The following is a 17,350-nucleotide window of genomic DNA, read 5'->3' as shown; positions in this document are numbered from 1 at the left end:
TTGTTAAGGTACCCCTTAACATGTATTCGTTGTACCTAAATTGTAAATTAGGTCGCCATTTTCTTATTTTTGGTAAAATCATGTTAATAATCCAAAAACGCTTTCTTACCAGTGTCTGATCCACCAAGTGCTATTGTAATTGATAGTGGGTTCCTTCTACATCGAGTGGTTTGGCAATCCAAAGGAAAAAATTATCTCCTAAGGATCCCAAAATGTATGCACACCTCCTGGGATAGAGCAAACTGGGATTACACGCATTTAGGACCAAATAAATGTAAAACACGACCAGTTTGGCCTAGTGGGTAGTGTCCCTGCCTACGAAGCCGATGGTCCCGGGTTCAAATCCTGGTAAGGGCATTTATTCGTGTGATGAGCATGGATATTTGTTCCTGCTGAGTCATGGGTGTTTTCTATGTATTTAAGTATTTATAAATATTTATATATTATATATATCGTTGTCTAAGTACCCTCAACACAAGCCTTATTGAGCTTACTGTGGGACTTAGTCAATTTGTGTAATAATGTCCTATAATATTTATTTATTATTATTATTTATATTTATTTATTTAAAACAATTTCCAGCTTGCTGCGAATTAATTCCTCAAAACGCTATTTTTGGATCTAATTTGATTAGCCTAAATCGTGAAGGTGTTTTTAAAGGCAAAGTCAGTGCCGGATTAACCATTAAGCAAAATAAGCACTTTGCTTAGGGCACCACGTGTAGGGGGGCACCAAAATCGTAGGAAAAAAAACGCGCAGGCTGCATCAGCATCGCAGTCGTAGTGTAGTACTTATGTACACGAAACTTTTTGATACGTGTGCAAGTACCCATCTAATAACGAAGTCGTAAGAGAGTGAGTACACGTAAGCACATCTCCAACCTTACGCGGAGGCCATCAAAGCTCTTGGCCAAAAAATCTTACCGTCGGGCTTGTGGCCAACCGATTTTCTCGACGTAGATTTAGTAGATTAAAAATTAAAATGAACAACATACAATTGATAAAAACTAATAAATCAGTTAGACGCCCTGTGCAGCTTATCCCAATGAAGCTGGAAAGGGCCGTCTAGGCGCTCTGCCACCGTCTGAAGGAGGCTGTTCGGCTTTGATGGCCTCCGCGTAAGGTTGGGGATGTGCTCACGTGTCCTCACTCTCTTACGACTTCGTTATTAGATGGGTACTTGCACACGTATCAAAAAGTTTCGTGTACATAAGTACTACACTACGACTGCGATGCTGATGCAGCCTGCGCGTTTTTTTTCCTATGATTTTGTTGCCCCCCTAGACGTGGTGCCCTAAGCAAGTGCTTATTTTGCTTAATGGTTAATCCGGCACTGAACAAGACAGGAAAGTTGGTTTTTCTTGCGAGTGTTGATTTTGAGTCCTGAGTAAGCGAAAGATTCTATAATTGCATCACGAAGCGAGTGATTCTAAGTTAGAATCTTGAGCGTAGCGAGGGAGTTAAAAACACGAGATGTAAAATAACTGCTCTCGTGTGACACGCAACTTTTCACCTCAGTAGTGAGTTCATTATTAAAGGTTAATAAAATTAAACATCAAGTAAAGTTAACCACATTTATTTACATTCATGAATGAAAGGCATCATCATTATGACGAAAGCTTGTCTCACTCACTGGAGTGAGGAAAGTCGCATTTAAATTTCGGTGACAATATTTTTACGAAAGGGTGTAGCATCGGCGGTCGATACTGGAGCTGGGATTTTACGCGGTAGGCCGTACGGCGGTGTGGCGTTATTGTGGCGGAAATGTTTATTTACATCGGTTTCGATTGTGCATTGTAAAAGTGCGCGACTCGCTACTGTAAAGATAGTGTTATCGGATCGATCGCTCTTGGTGTTCTCTGTGTACATGCCCGTCGATTCTGCGGAGACTCTTACCGAATTTACGGAATGCCTAGGGGAAATGGCGGCAATAGTGGAGGAGTGCCAGGTAGACTGCGTCTTCATATTAGGGGATTTCAACGCTCACCCGGGCAGACGATTCGGTAAGGAGTTGTTAGACTTTTGTGCGGATGTTAGATGGCAATGTGCGGACATAGACATTCTAGGAGTGGCCTCGGATACATACACCTATGTTAGTGATATTAATGGTACTAAAAGCTGGCTGGATCACTGTGTAGTATCTGAAGCGGCACGGAAACTAATACGGAGTATAAAAATACATTATGACGTGTACTGGTCGGACCATCATCCGTTAGAATTAGTTTGTAATTTAAATTTAATTAGAAATAATAATATTACAAGTAATATAGTATGTAATAAGATTATTTGGGGAGAGCGTGACGCAGCACAATTGACATTATATGAAAATTATTGCAATGAAAAATTTAAATATACCTATTGATTTTCCAATTGTAGCAGGATAGCCTAGGAAAAATTGCCCCCAGCGATTTTGGGCCGAAACTGTAATCAAACGATTCCTTTTGGGGAGGTTATACTCTGCACAAAGTTTCATCCCTCTGTTACCCCCTGGGGGTGAAAAACACCCGACTAACCCCAAAACTGTTTTAATTATTTTTTCCTAAACTATAAAAGTGACGAATTTCAAATTTTGTACAAATATTAATAAGACTAAAATCTATGTGCTAAAAAAATATTAACCCCCTAACCATTTAAACTCTTGTAAAAAAAAAACAAAAATAAAAAAAGAATCACCCTGTATATCAAGTTTGGCTCATGGTACACACACCATTTTTTTTTTCAAAAATGAACCAGTTTATATTCTACATGATACAAAAGTTTCATGGACCTACTCCAGAAGGAACATTGCGAAATTAATATGTATTGGCTCTTTGGTGCGTACTATTCATTGAACTCCCACTAAGAGCCTTGCATTATTATTAATAAACAATGGCTTGCGATCGGACCGCTGCTCGTGCCCGATTTGAAAAGGTGGGGATAAAGAAGTATGAATCAAACTCATTTGTATTTATAAAAACATTTTTAGGGTTCCGTAGTCAACTAGGAACCCTTATAGTTTCGCCATGTCCGTCTGCCTGTCTGTCTGTCCGAGGCTTTGCTCCGTGGTCGTTAGTGCTAGAAAGCTGAAATTTGGCATGGATATATAAATCAATAAAGCCAACAAAGTCGTACAATAAAATCTAAAAATTTAATTTTTTTGAGGGTACCTCCCCTACACGTAAAGTGGGGGTGAATTTTTGTTTTTTGCTTCAATCCTACAGTGTGGAGTATCGTTGGAAAGGTATTTCAAAACTAATAGGGGTCTTCAACAAACATTTTTTGATAAAGTGAATATATTCGGAGATAATCGCTCCGAAAGAAAAAAAAAATGTGTCCCCCCCCCTCTAACTTTTGAACCATAGGTCCAAAAAAAATGAAAAAAATCGTGGAAGTAGAGCTTAAGAAAGACATTAAATGAAAACTATAGCGGACATGATCAGTTTAGCTGTTTTTGAGTTATCGCAAAAAGTTTCCCCTTCATAGTAAAAAGACATACTTTAATTACTCTGATTATGCAAATTTGCCTATTTGTTTAACTCGCGTGAAAGGTACCGTTTCATCCCTTGGTTAACAATTTACTATACTTAAAGCTCCAGTTTAGCTTATTGTGACGGAAGAGTAACTACGGAACCCTACACTGAGCGTGGCCCGACATGCTCTTGGCCGGTTTTTTAAAATTATTTTGGTTTCGGGTCCGAGACGTTGCGTATTAAGCATGATACGAGTATAATGATTAGTAGCTATGAAATAGTACGTTTATTTTAATTTCGCAATGTTCCTTCTGGAGTAGGTCCATTAAACTTTTATATAATATAGAATATAAATTGGTACATTTTTGAAAAAAAAATGGTGTGTGTACCGTGAGCCAAACTTGAGATACAGGATGATTCTTTTTTCATTTTTGTTTTTTTTTACAAGAGTTTAAATGGTTAGGGGGTTAATATTTTTTTAGCACATAGCTTTTAGTCTTATTAATATTTGTACGAAATTTGAAAATCGTCACTTTCATAGTTTAGGAAAAAATAATTAAAACAGTTTTGGGGTTAATCGGGTGTTTTTCACCCCCAGGGGGTAACAGAGGGATGAAACTTTGTGCAGAGTATAACCTCCCCAAAAGGCATCGTTTGATTACAGTTTCGGCCCAAAATCGCTGGGGGCAATTTTTCCTAGGCTATCCTGCTACACCCTTTTATGTATATAAATAATACCTATGCCCCTTTGTTTGATTTTTTAAGATTTTTCAAATATTATAAGTGTTTTTGATAATTGTATGGAATTTGTATTTTGCTCCTCATCATTTGGCCTTTAACATCAATTAAATGATGGTTTAAACAGCGCCCATAACATTAAGGCACTTACGTAAATGACTAGTAAGTCCAATTCGAGAGCGGCAGCCGCGACCGCATGGCGGGCAGGAGAATGTCATGCCCGGTGACGAAGGTGGGAAAACAGCGCGCTGGTGTCTCAGTTCTCGCCTAGTGTGAAGGAGTTTAAGCCATGCTTCATCGTGTGCAACTACTCCATCTCCCAGGGTCTTCCTCCAGTGCTCGCGGTCTTCAGCCTCCCTTTCCCAGTTGGTGGGATCGATCCGGAAGGACAACATATCTCGCTTTGCGCTATCCTTTAAACGAAGCATTGGTCGCCCAACCGGTCGTTTCGCGTGCGCTACTTCGCTTAGGATAGTCTTACGTGGCAAACGAGAGGGCTCCATCCTGTGCACGTGCCCCAACCACCGTAAGCGTCTCTGTTTCAAGACTGCTGTGATACTGGGTAAACGTGCGATGCTAAGTACCTTCTCATTTTGCTCCTATCTTATACCTAATAATAATAAATCGAAAAGAGGAAAACAAAGGGGCATAGCTATGGTTAATATACATGAAATTGTTTAAAAATATTATTCATAATGTCAATATTGAGGGAGGAAAATGGGGGAAGTGGTCGTCCACTATCCTCTAAAATATTTTGAATGTTTCAACCATAAACCTAGGTAGCAAGTTAGCAACTTCTGCTAACAATCTCTACACTACAATGTAGAATTTAAAATTGGGGGTAAAGTGTCTTTCTGATCGGTCACAAAAGGAGCATTATTTATGAAGTATAGAAATAAAAAATATTTCTTTTTTAATTTTTTATTTACTACCTTGAAAGTACAGGCCTTGCTTAAATAAACATAACAAGTTATTATTTTATACCAATTATTGGGTTTTTGGTTCAGATAAAAAGCAGTCAAACACATCTAACCCAGTAAATAAATAATATAAAATCCAATCATAAATAATAACAAATGTGTTGTTTTCAACAGTAAATATTAGTATGGACTACACATAATATACTAAATCATAATCATTCTTTATTGCAACCATGGTACAGTATAGATGTTATACATGATATACAATGTCTCACATGGACCCTGCAAGGGCACAGCTTATAATATCTTATTATTCATAATCATAACTCATAACATATTATATTATTATTAACAATGAAGCAATTCTTATATTACACATGAGATCACTAATAAATGTCAAAATAAATTATCAAAGAATGAGTCATCAAAGAAAAAAAATAAACAGAAAACTCATCTAAGATAAGTAAATTTTCTCGCACTTATTTAATGGATAAGACCTGTAGGTCTAAGATGGTCGACTCTTTATCATTTGTCACCATGTCTGTCACGTTCTAACAAATATGTAAGCGCGAAAGTGACAGGCATAGTGACAAGTGATAAAAATGGAACCATGATGCCACCGCTGATAAGACTAATAATTGTAGTTTAACTTTCTCTGTAGGGCTAAGGTCAACTCTTTATCATTTGTCACCACGCCTGTCACATTCTAACAAGTATGTATGTAAGTGCGAAAGTGATGGGCATAGTGACAAGTGATAAAAATAGAACCATAGTGGCACCGCTGGTTTGTTCTTATTTTACTACAGGTTTTTATACTAAGTCGGTGGCAAACAAGCATACGGCCCGCCTGATGATAAGCAGTCTCCATAGCCTATGTACGCCTGAAACTCCAGAGGAGTAGGAGAAGGAGGTAACTACAGAAACAAATTTGAAATGTTTAATTATCAGTATTAACATACTAGAAACTTAATTATGAAGTAGCTGTATTGTTAGAATGTTTTTTGAAGAACTATTAATTTCATACCTTTTTGTTTTAAAATGTTTTTTTAGTTCTGGAGCCGTTTACTGAAACGGCTTTGAAAGGAAAAAATAACTCACTCTATATTTATGTGTTATGTATTTTTATGAATATTGAACATTAAAATATTTTACTGGTAACAACTGAGAATAATCATTCCCACTAGGACCCACCAAAGTAAGTTAATGGTACTACAGATCATTATTAGAAGAAAGATGAGAAAACCCATTCTTTAGCTAGTCTATCTATAACTTAGAATATTGACCCGTTTGGGCCGCTCATCTGATTTGGAGTTTATTCAGTAAAATATTATTTTGCCTAATATTTAAACATTATAACTTACTATAGTGATCACTTTCGTATATACTATAAGGGTAATGAGTTATTATGAAACAATTTGTAACTCATAAGCAGACAAGTTAGTGTACAATATTATGTATGTACCAACAACTAATCAGATAGTGGAAAGAAGCAATTTTGTGTCATACAAGGCAACATTGTTTTTAGTTTGTTACTAACTGATGGGTAAGGGCCTATATTTAAATGGGTCACCACAAGACAGTGTACGGATTTTCTGAATTAAAATAATTTTAGATAATCTTACATATAGCAAACCTGTAATTGAGGTAACACAAACAAAAGAGGCACTATCACTTTATCTTAAATCACCACAAATAAAATTATTATCTTGACAGTCCACGTGTACCTAAATGAGTAACTAGCTGGAACCAGGCGGCGCGAACAACCACGTCGTCAACACTTCAAAAGTTTGTCGTGACACTTGCGACCCCAGGCTGCCTTCCTCTAGGATTCTAAGTCTGCTAGTCCATACTTAGCACGAACGAATCATCTTTTAGCTTGAACAGGGGATGAATCTGCTTCGGAGAACCTTTGTTTCGTGAGGGCACGATATATATATTTATGTTTTCCATTTACCTAGTTAATGACGATTTCGCCAGGAACCGTTCTCATAGGGGATAAAGTTGTCCCGTAGTTGCTTTTAGTAAAGTGATCGCTGGTTTTTATTAACAAATAGCCACAATGGATGGAGTGCCGGGTGTTGACTGTTGACTAAAGAATGGTTTCAAGACTAATTCTTCATTAGCTGCACACTTCCACGTTAGTTTATTGCAGTATAAGCTAACAGTATTACATTTTAAATATTATCATCGAGCAAAATAACAAAAACAAACATTCTTGACCCGACTTCGCCATTTTTAAGACAGGTTTTCATAATTTGACGTATCAAATTATCTGTCAAAATTGACAAGTATGCTCCACGACCAATCACGTTTATGAGCTTTCGAGAAGTCACTTAGATCTTGCTTAGATCTCTAAACCATCTCTTATTGATGTCTTATTGAAATAAGACCGGAATCAAAGTTAACGTCAATTTTGACATATCGTTTAGTTATCGATCTTTTCAATCTCTTTCCAAGAACTAACGCATCTCTAAATCATTGTTCGAATCGGGCCCAGTATCTCTTTGGATTTCACGGGCCTATAAATCCCGGTCTTTTGATAGGCTTGCGTGGGGATATAGATCCAACACGTAGAGGCCCCTTGGAAAGCTTTAATGTCATGTAGAACGCCTGCTGGAAACCGTTCACAGGCGCAACAATAGACATCCATGAACCGGTCGCAACAGGCATTGGGACTATTGTAGTAAAAGTGAACAGTATAACGGTCTATGGATTGAAGTTTGGGAGGACAATGAGACTGGGCTATTGCAAAGACGTCCGGACCTGCCATAACAATGTTTTCACTAGTTATCGAGGCAGGCGGTGACTCGCCGCCCACTAGATGGGCCCCTGAAAATGCCGTCGTAAACACGACCAGGAGCAACACCGGTGTATTACTATTATTATTGTTGTATTGTAGGTAACGAAAACCTTACATTAGGTACTCATTAAAAATATACCAATTTCCAAAAAATACTAATGTATTGGATAAAAAGATAAAAAATAGAAACTTGCAAAAAGTTACATAGGTAATCGCCCTTTTTACAATATGCTGAACTGGCAATTATCGGAATTTGAGTTAGGTATTTACTTTTAAAAGTTCTAATGAACTAGTTGGTTTTCTAATTGTCAATGTGTAGTATATCTATCGCATTACAATAGGGTTGTTTCCAATTTTTTGAAACGCTTGTATTACGTTATATATTAACTAAAAGTTGCCCTAAAATTCGACTTTTATACTAAAAACGGCTTTAAATATGTTAAATAAACAAAATATAATTTGACGGATGCTTTCGCGCCCAAAACGCTCTTTGAAAATTGTGTGACGTCACAGTTTACGGTTTGACACATAACTACATACACACGTAGAAGATACGAGCTGTCAACTGACATTTGTCATTTGTTGTTTATCGCCTAACTGTCAACAGTGTCAATCCGAGATTTATGACGTCATCAGAATCTTCAAAGACGTTTCGAGATTGGTCACGTGACGCGTGCCAAAAGATATTTTAAATTCAATATTTACAAAAATATGGTCATTACAGGGGACCTAAAAGTAGTTTAACATGTTCTTATAATCTAAAAGAATTTATTGGGATACAATTCTGCCCTAAGATTTGTAGATGGAAACAACCCTATTAAAATAAAATGTGTATAGCCTATCCTTCCCCTAATATCAAAATTTAAGCGGACATTCTCATTTCTCTCATAAGTCAAAAGTCTTTTACCTAGACATTCGCATAATCCAGCTTGCTAAATTAGCGAGGAGTAAAAGCCACTTATGAAAAAAAAGTGTATAGGTAGCTCTATGTGCTTGTTCTTACATGTGTGTTGTACTCTGCTAAGTGATATTCCTTAGAAAACCGATCACACGGGTTCGTGCTTATCTCAGTTCCGGCGATCTCTTTCTTACCCTGTGGGTTCTCAACACGCTGGCCGCGATGCAAGATAAGATTTGCAATTAGTTAGAAACGTTGAGGCTTATTCTGATTGAAATAACAGGTTATAAATTTGTTATGGATATCAGCTGTCAGTGTCAAAAGTGACAACGGAACCGTCTCTTTTTGTTTTCACATTGGCAGATCATATTTAGAACAAATTCAGATAAAATTCATAATCTGTTGTTACAATCAGAATAAGCATCTTTGTTAGAATCGAGAAATGAGCACAAGAGGATATGTTTTCGTGTGCAGGTCTTCTGTCTCGCTCTGTAACTCAAACATCTTATAAATATTCATTTTTAACATTTCATTCAATTTAACCTGTTCGAATGTATGTAAGTTTATATATATTTGGTTTCCTTATAGTTATATTTAAAATTACCACGTATACGTCAGAAAACATGAATCTATATAGGTACCCCATAAACGCCATACAAAATCACTGAGAGCCCACATTTTTATACAACAAGAGCCTGAGGAAAAATGGGCAATGTTATCATAATAGTTATTTACGATATGTACTGTAAAGTAAATTTGTGCACACTGTCATAAAGAGTTAAGAAAAGTAATTACGAGATTAAAAAACAATGCAAAATTCAGTATGACCTATGTATAACAAAGAGGTTGGTGTCGACCTATGTTATCATATTTTTTTTAAATAATATTTTGAAGTGGAACTTTTATGCGACTTCCCACAAGGTTGCGTTAAACGTTTAACGCTATAACCGGTAACATAAAGTAGTAAGAGTTTGTGATGAGTAAATTCGTCGATTAGCTCAGCCGGTTCCATGGTTAGCACTCCGGACTTTGAATCCAGCGATCCGAGTTCAAGTTCAAATCTCGGTGGAACCTGACTTTTTGTATTTTTTCTTTTTATATTTTCTATTATTTAGGAATTTTAGAATATATATACATTTAAATATATGTATTATTAAATCTATTGTTCAAGTTGTTGTTCTATTTTAATTTATAATATTCATTACTAGATGACCCGGTGAACTTCGTATCACTTAAATACCTCTTAATATAAACCATATGTATTTTACAGCATTATTTTCATCTCCACATTACTAAGTTTTACTTCTTCCGCGCGGAGGGACTACACGCACAATTTTTTTTTATATTACTTATAGGACATTATTACACAAAATGACTAAGTAAGCTCATTAAGGTTTGTGTTGTTGGTACTTAGACAACGATATATAATATATAAATATTTATAAGTACTTAAATACATAGAAAACACCCATGACCCAGGAACAAATATTTGCGTTCATCACACAAATAAATGCCCTTACCAAGATTTGAACCCGGGACCATCGGCTTCATAGGCAGGGTCAGTACCAACTAGGCCAGACCGGTCAACATATGTGCCTTTCCGTCTTTTCTGATGAAAAGGTCCTTACGCACATGAAGCATAAGGACCCTTCTCTGATGGCAAGCTACATATCTTCAGCTTGTCATCGCCAACTGCTACATAATAGTACATTACGATACAAGTGCGAAAAATAGGAAATTCGAAACGAGTGGCGATAAATTAAAACACGACCGAAGGGAGTGTTTTAAATCGACACGAGTTGCGAATTACCTATTCGCACATGTATCGTACAACGTTTTACAGTACATATGGCCCTTTAAATGTTCGACACAGTAACATAATATGCTACTTCTCGCACTAGTGCTATAAAGTAGCCCCATATGTACTGTAAAAGTTTTTTTACACGAATCGACGACAATTCGTTCATATTTTAGGGGTACTATTTTACAAGGGCCTGTTATTCTGTCTCTGTTAATGTTTATGCATATATGTATGTAAATTCCTGTAATCCATGGGGCGGGAATTCACAGATTTTTCGGGCTGCAAAACAAGCCCCGTTGACGGCTTTTTAGCGTTTAATGCAAAGCAAAGACTCGATATTGCGAAAAACTTAATATGTGAAGCTAAGTCTTTTAGTTTGAAAAATGATAAAACTTGCTGGATTGTTCATGTTCGCTATACTTTTCATTGAAAGTATTATTAAGCTTTAGCTTTGCGTTTTATTTCGTATTTTTTGGACCCATGGTTCAAAAGTTATAGGGCAGATATTTCCGAAAACCTTCACTTACAATTTAAAAAAAGTGGCGGTGACATAATCGGACAGACAGACGGACATGACGAATCTATAAGGGTTCCGTTTTTTGCCATTTGGCTACGGAACCCTAAAAAATGGTTGTTGAAAATCCGTATTTGTTTTGAAAGACCTTGACCTTGTTTTAAAGCAAAAAAAGGTAAAAAATACATTTTGTAGAGGCGGTACCCTAAAAAATTTTTTTGTAGTATATATTTATTTGACCGTTCTGCATGGTTGCCATGCATGATTGATGTATCCATACCAAATTACAGCGTTCTAGCACTAACGATAACGAAGCAAGGCCACGGACGGACAGACACACGGACGTTCCTAGTTGAGTACGGAATCCTAAAATATGGGAAATTTGACATTTACTTATTGACAGTTTTGATTAACAACAACTTCTCCACATTCTACTAAGATGCTACTAATTAGGTCATATGTGACCGCGCCCTGCATAACGTCCCACATTGTCGCTTGGCATAAGGACGCCTTGTAAGGTTATTCGTATAAAGATACAAGCAAATCTCGTCCTTATCGCAAGCGACAAAGTGGGCCGCGGGCACATATGTGGATATAAGGTACCTTGACTCATTTGTTAAAACTAGCCTTCTTTAATTATAGTTATTTTTTTAAATAAAATAACTAATTATATTCCCCAATTAACACACATTAACTGAGCCAAAATCATAAAAAAAATCATTGGCTGTTAAGTGCTGATTGAATGGAAAATAAATAAATCAAATAAAATGAAATGAAAATCAAGAATTATGTATTAACAATTTGAATTCATCCTATATACTGGATTGTCTAAAACAATAAAAAACAGTTACAGACAACATACCTACTTATGTAATAGGTAGTAAAAATTAATTAAGTTCTATAATATAAGGAAAGTTCTAAATATAATAAAATTCAAAGGATTAAACATTAGAACAGAACTATAGTTATTTAGAGTCTAACATTTGTTTGTGTCATAAGTATGTACAGTCAGCATCAAAAGTAGCGGATGAAATAACGCGCCAAAAGTATCTGATACTCCGAATAACTTTTACAAATATAGATACATTTCTAAAATTCGCGCTCAAAAGTATATATTTTACAGTCTTAATTGTTCTATATTAAAGACATCACTTTTTGTTAAGCTGTTACAGAATGGTAGATACTTATGAAACGTTATTTGATCCGCGACTTTTGATGCTGACTGTACAACCAAATTTACTTGAACCGCAAATTGATAAAAAATCAATTTCCTCGACCGTACATAGTTGTCGATATATACTTAAACGATTTGCCACTGCTATAAACAGGAAAGGTTAAAAAGATCAGAATGGCATCATGTGATCAATGCAGTGGATGATAAGGTTACTTGGAAATTCATATTTATACGATAACTTACGCGCAAATCAAAACACGTGGACTTTTTTCATTGGTTTAATGTTATCAGAATTTACATGTAGGTACAATGAACTATGCTTGGCTTATGAATAAATTTGTGCAGAAACATATAAAACAATTCATTTGTTTAAACGTTAACAATTCTCACTCATTATTTATTTAATCAAACGCTACTTTTGAATATGTAGTCGTACCACGAGTTCATAATTGACGATTGCGTTACGTTTTGGACCCGGGTACGTCCTTAAACTACGTCCAAAAGAGAGGTATGGGCATTGTGAATGTCATCTCGCTTTGTGTGGTAGGGCACAGCCAGTGGCTGTCATTCTAGATCTAGAGCAGAGCCCAACTGGGGAAGTACCTCCACCTTACAGAAAACAGCAGCCAAATAACACTAGACCCTACTCATAGTGTTGTGTTCCTGCTAGTGAGTAAGGTTGCCAGAGCTCAACGAGGGGGCGGCGGATTTAGGGTCAGCAACGCGCATGTATCTCCTCTGGAGTTGCAGGCGTATATAGGCTACGGAGACTGCTTACCATCAGGCCGTATGTTTGTTTGCCACGGGCGTAGTATAAAAAAAAGCGACTTGGTCTAACTCGATCTCAGCCGGCCTAGCCAAGGTGACAATCGCTATCGCTACGACAACGAAACGCTTTATGTCTCTCTATCACTGTTCCATATTAGTGCGACAGTGACAGTTGCGTTTCGATCGCTACGGAGCGTAAGCGATTTGCATGTTCGCTACGCGGCCAGGGTGCGCAGACAAGATGCCAATCCGTAGCCAACGAAACGCAATTAACTCTGACGCACTAATCTTATACCTTTAAACGAGCAATTCTTGTATATATACATATATATATATATATATGTATATATATTTCTGTGATCTCGGAAACGGCTCTAACGATTTCGCTGAAATTTGGTATATGGGGGTTTTTGGGGGTATACAATCTATCTAGATTAGTCTTATGTTTGGGAAAACGCGTGTTTTCGAGTTTTCATGCGTTTTTCTTTCGACGCAGAATATGGTTGCTAATTTCGTATAGCTGGCCACTGTCCGTCTGGTCCAGCGGGTTAACACGCGGACTGCTAAACGAGTGTTACGGGTTCGAATCTCGCCCGGTGACTAACTTTTGTTTTTTTTATATGTTCAAGTTTATATATAATTTTTTAATTTTTATTGTTTTAGACAAGTTTAATTTAGTAAAAAAATGTAGTTAAGATTATCACCTATAGACCACCATATTACAATAAATAGTTATAACCGAGCAAAGCTCGGTCGCCCAGGTACTAATACTAATATGGAATAGCAATAGACTACGCTACGCTACGGAGCGTGAACGATTGGCATCTTGTCTACGCATCCAAACCATCTCGTTCGCACTGATGGATTGGTGTGATAGAGAGCGAATGCGATCGAGTTCACAGACGCTAACGTAAATGACAAACATCACCTCACGGTAGCCATGCTGTTACTAAAAGTTTACTCGTAGAAACTTCTAGAACTTCTATTTAAGAACCAATTTAAATCAACGCGATACGTTTGCCAAATTGAGTCAATTGTTTTAAGGTGAATGATCTCTTTATTTATGTATCGTAGTTGATAACGCCACAATGTATACATCTGAGCCCCTAGTGTAAATTTATTCGATAGCGAAACGTGACGTACGCGTTTGCGTTAAGTGTCATTTTGTATGGGATTTTGAGTTTCCAAAACGTCCCGCTTGGCGCGCTGTTTCTAAATCCCATACAAAATGAGACTTAACGCAAACGCGTACGTCACGTTTCGCTAACGAGTATAATCTTATCTTATCTTGGTTCAAGACTAAATGAAACCTATATTTCTTATTTTAAAGTTATACTTTCAATGGTTTTGGCTGTATGTTTTCTATACATAGTTTTACTTATTTATAACGCGGCTGCGTTATATAATTTTAAGATTTACACATGGTAAAATATTTTGATAACTAATTGGGTTTGTATAGGGCCTCTTTCTTTCTGCTTATTTCATCCAAGCCATAAAAATTAATTGACTGATACATCATTTTTATCTACATAAATTCACAAAGTAGTTTTCAGCACACCAACTGGTAAAGGCCCTCTTGATTGTTCAAAAACTAATGAGAAAGTTGCATTTTATCCACATGTGGAGCAAAGTAATCAGATGCAAATTTTTAGTTGTTTCCTTATGTTAGCTGGTGGAATTGATTTTTAAATGATGATTTTGAATGATATATTTTATATTACGTTCATTTGGATTTGATTTGGTTTGATTGTTTTGATATCTCCTAGTTAGTATTTTCTTTGCGTTGGTGTGGTGAAAAATGTTGTGTTTCACTTGGAGGCAAAGTTTGATTAACCCTCGATCGTGCCTTGAAACCCTCGCATCGCTCAAGATTCCACTTCTCGAACCCCTCGCTACGCTCGTGGTTCAATTTTGGAATCTTTCGCTTGCTCGAGTATCAATATTAGCACGAGCGGTTAAACAACAACTTTGTCCCCTTGTAAAACATATAACGATTTCACAACATAAACTGCTCAAAGTGACAAACTTTTAGTGTTTCTCTTTGGCCCTATGGTTGACTGTTAAAGAATGCCTTTTGGCATTAGGTAAGTCCGCCATTTGTACATAATTGTACATATTTGTGCAATATGGTTTAAATAAATAAATAAACTGATAATAATTACTCGTATTTGTTTTACAGCGGGGAGAGGTGTTGTTTAACTCGTGCTAATATTGATCAACCCGAGCATACGACAGATTCCGAGATATGTTATTCGAAAATGGAATCTTGACCGCCGCGAGGACTTCAAGGCACTTAAACAAACTGACCTAGTGAAACACAAAATTTTTCACCACACCAACACGAGGTATATTAACTGTAAAGTTGTAAACATTACTAATTAAATCCGATTGAACACGATTAAATATTTATCGATCAAAATCATCACTAAAAAGTCAATTTCACCGGCCAAAATGAGGATACAACTAAAATTTGCATATAATTACTTTGCCACGCTTGTGGATAAAAAGCAACTTTCTCGTCAGTTTTTGAATTATCAAGAGACTAATAGTCGGTGTGGTGAAGAATGACAACCTATATAAATTTTCATTTGCAAGATTTGTCCCAACTAATGGGCGAAGTAACCAAGATAAAAATGTCCCTACACTCTATTCTTCCTCGACAATACCTACAAACACACACCTAATTACATGTTACCACAAAATAGAAGTTAGTAAAAGGACGCTTTGTCTCTTTGAAGTAAACAAGAATTCGATAAAGAAGAAAGGTTGTTTTTCTAGCTCCTAATCAGAGACGAGTAATGTCATAAAGACTGTTAACTTTTATTCAATGATACGTTTTTAATAATTACTGTAGGTAATGAAACTAATAGAGGCATCTTAGGGCAAAGATGACAATCGGTGACAGAAAAGGCCACATAACTTTTCGTACCATCTGTCATCCATATTAAATATATTACGTATTTTAAGTCGAAAAACGCTCCATGTGTTTCACTCCGTACCGAGGAGTGTCATCAGGACCTTGCATTGACGGACCCGCGAAGACTGCGATCCGCAGCCGATGATTGGGCGCGGGCGCCGGTGGCGGCAGGGGAGGCGAGAAACTACCTCACTTTACAGCATTATTGTGTGATGTATTGTTTTTCAGCTTAATATACGTGAGTGATCCGTTATTTTATTAATATCTGTCATCCAGATACATTTTTTCTTTAAGTTTGGCGTTTGTCAATGTACGATTTTCATCTTGGCTAGGCCCCCTGTATTCACTCTCTCACGACCCGTACGTTCGAGCGTGCACGTTCGATGTTGACGCCGACGGCCATACATAGGTATAGTATAGTCATCCTCATCGTTTTCGATGACGGCGACCCTAACATTATGGACGTTGCCTAGCTTGAGCCTTAATGTGGCTGGCCAGGTCGAACTTGCTCTTAAATACTCTATTGCACGCATGACAATAAAGTTGGCCAGCTGCGTTGAACGTGTACACGGAGGAAGGGCTTGATCTCTCTTTCTGTAACTGGCGTTTTATGTCTAGGCGTGAGGCGGTTATCTTCAAATATTTCGACACCGGTATAGATGGCAGAACGCCAAGAAGACCTCCTTCCAGCAAGCTCCTACCAACGCTTAGGGTCGATGGCGCAAGCGCTCAGATGCCGTTTAAGCACGTCCTTGTAGCGCAGGTGCTGACCACCGTGCTTCCGCTTACCCACCGCCAACTCAGGGTAGAGAACAGCTTTGCTAGGTATGGTACAAATGTATTGTAGTTGGCGACAGTGTCGAGCGTGCAAACTCGGAGCGTGCGTTCTGTGGCCCTCGGGTCAGATATATTATTGAAGTACATGACTTTGTAAGGAGATTTACAGTCATTTAAGTATATTTCTCCGATTCTAACGTAATTGAATTCGAAACTAAGGAAGCTCCGAGCACTTTTTCTGTTAAGACTTGAAACAAATGAGTTTTCGTGTTCATTTGATTGATTTAGTCTTACGATTCGATTAACCTTACTGTATTATTGAAAATAATGTAGCCTACGCTTCTCCTATGAATTATAGATACATTTTTCGATGATATTAAGTACTATGTGCACCTGGAATAAGTATTGAAAGTGATAGACGTGACAGTAAACCATAAAATGAAATCGTAGTAATTTATTTATCTATTAAAAAAATAGTGTGTCGGATTCGGCACAAAACTTGTTGGATACCAATCGGCAATATGTATAAGTCTCATTTTGTGTGGGATTTTGAGTTTCCAATACGTTCCGCTTGGCGCGCTGTTTCGAAATCCCA

This window comes from Cydia pomonella, chromosome 10 (genome assembly GCF_033807575.1).
Source record: "Cydia pomonella isolate Wapato2018A chromosome 10, ilCydPomo1, whole genome shotgun sequence".
NCBI lineage: Eukaryota > Metazoa > Arthropoda > Insecta > Lepidoptera > Tortricidae > Cydia > Cydia pomonella.
The sequence above is the reverse complement of the archived record's forward strand: the minus strand, read 5'-3'. Positions refer to the sequence as shown.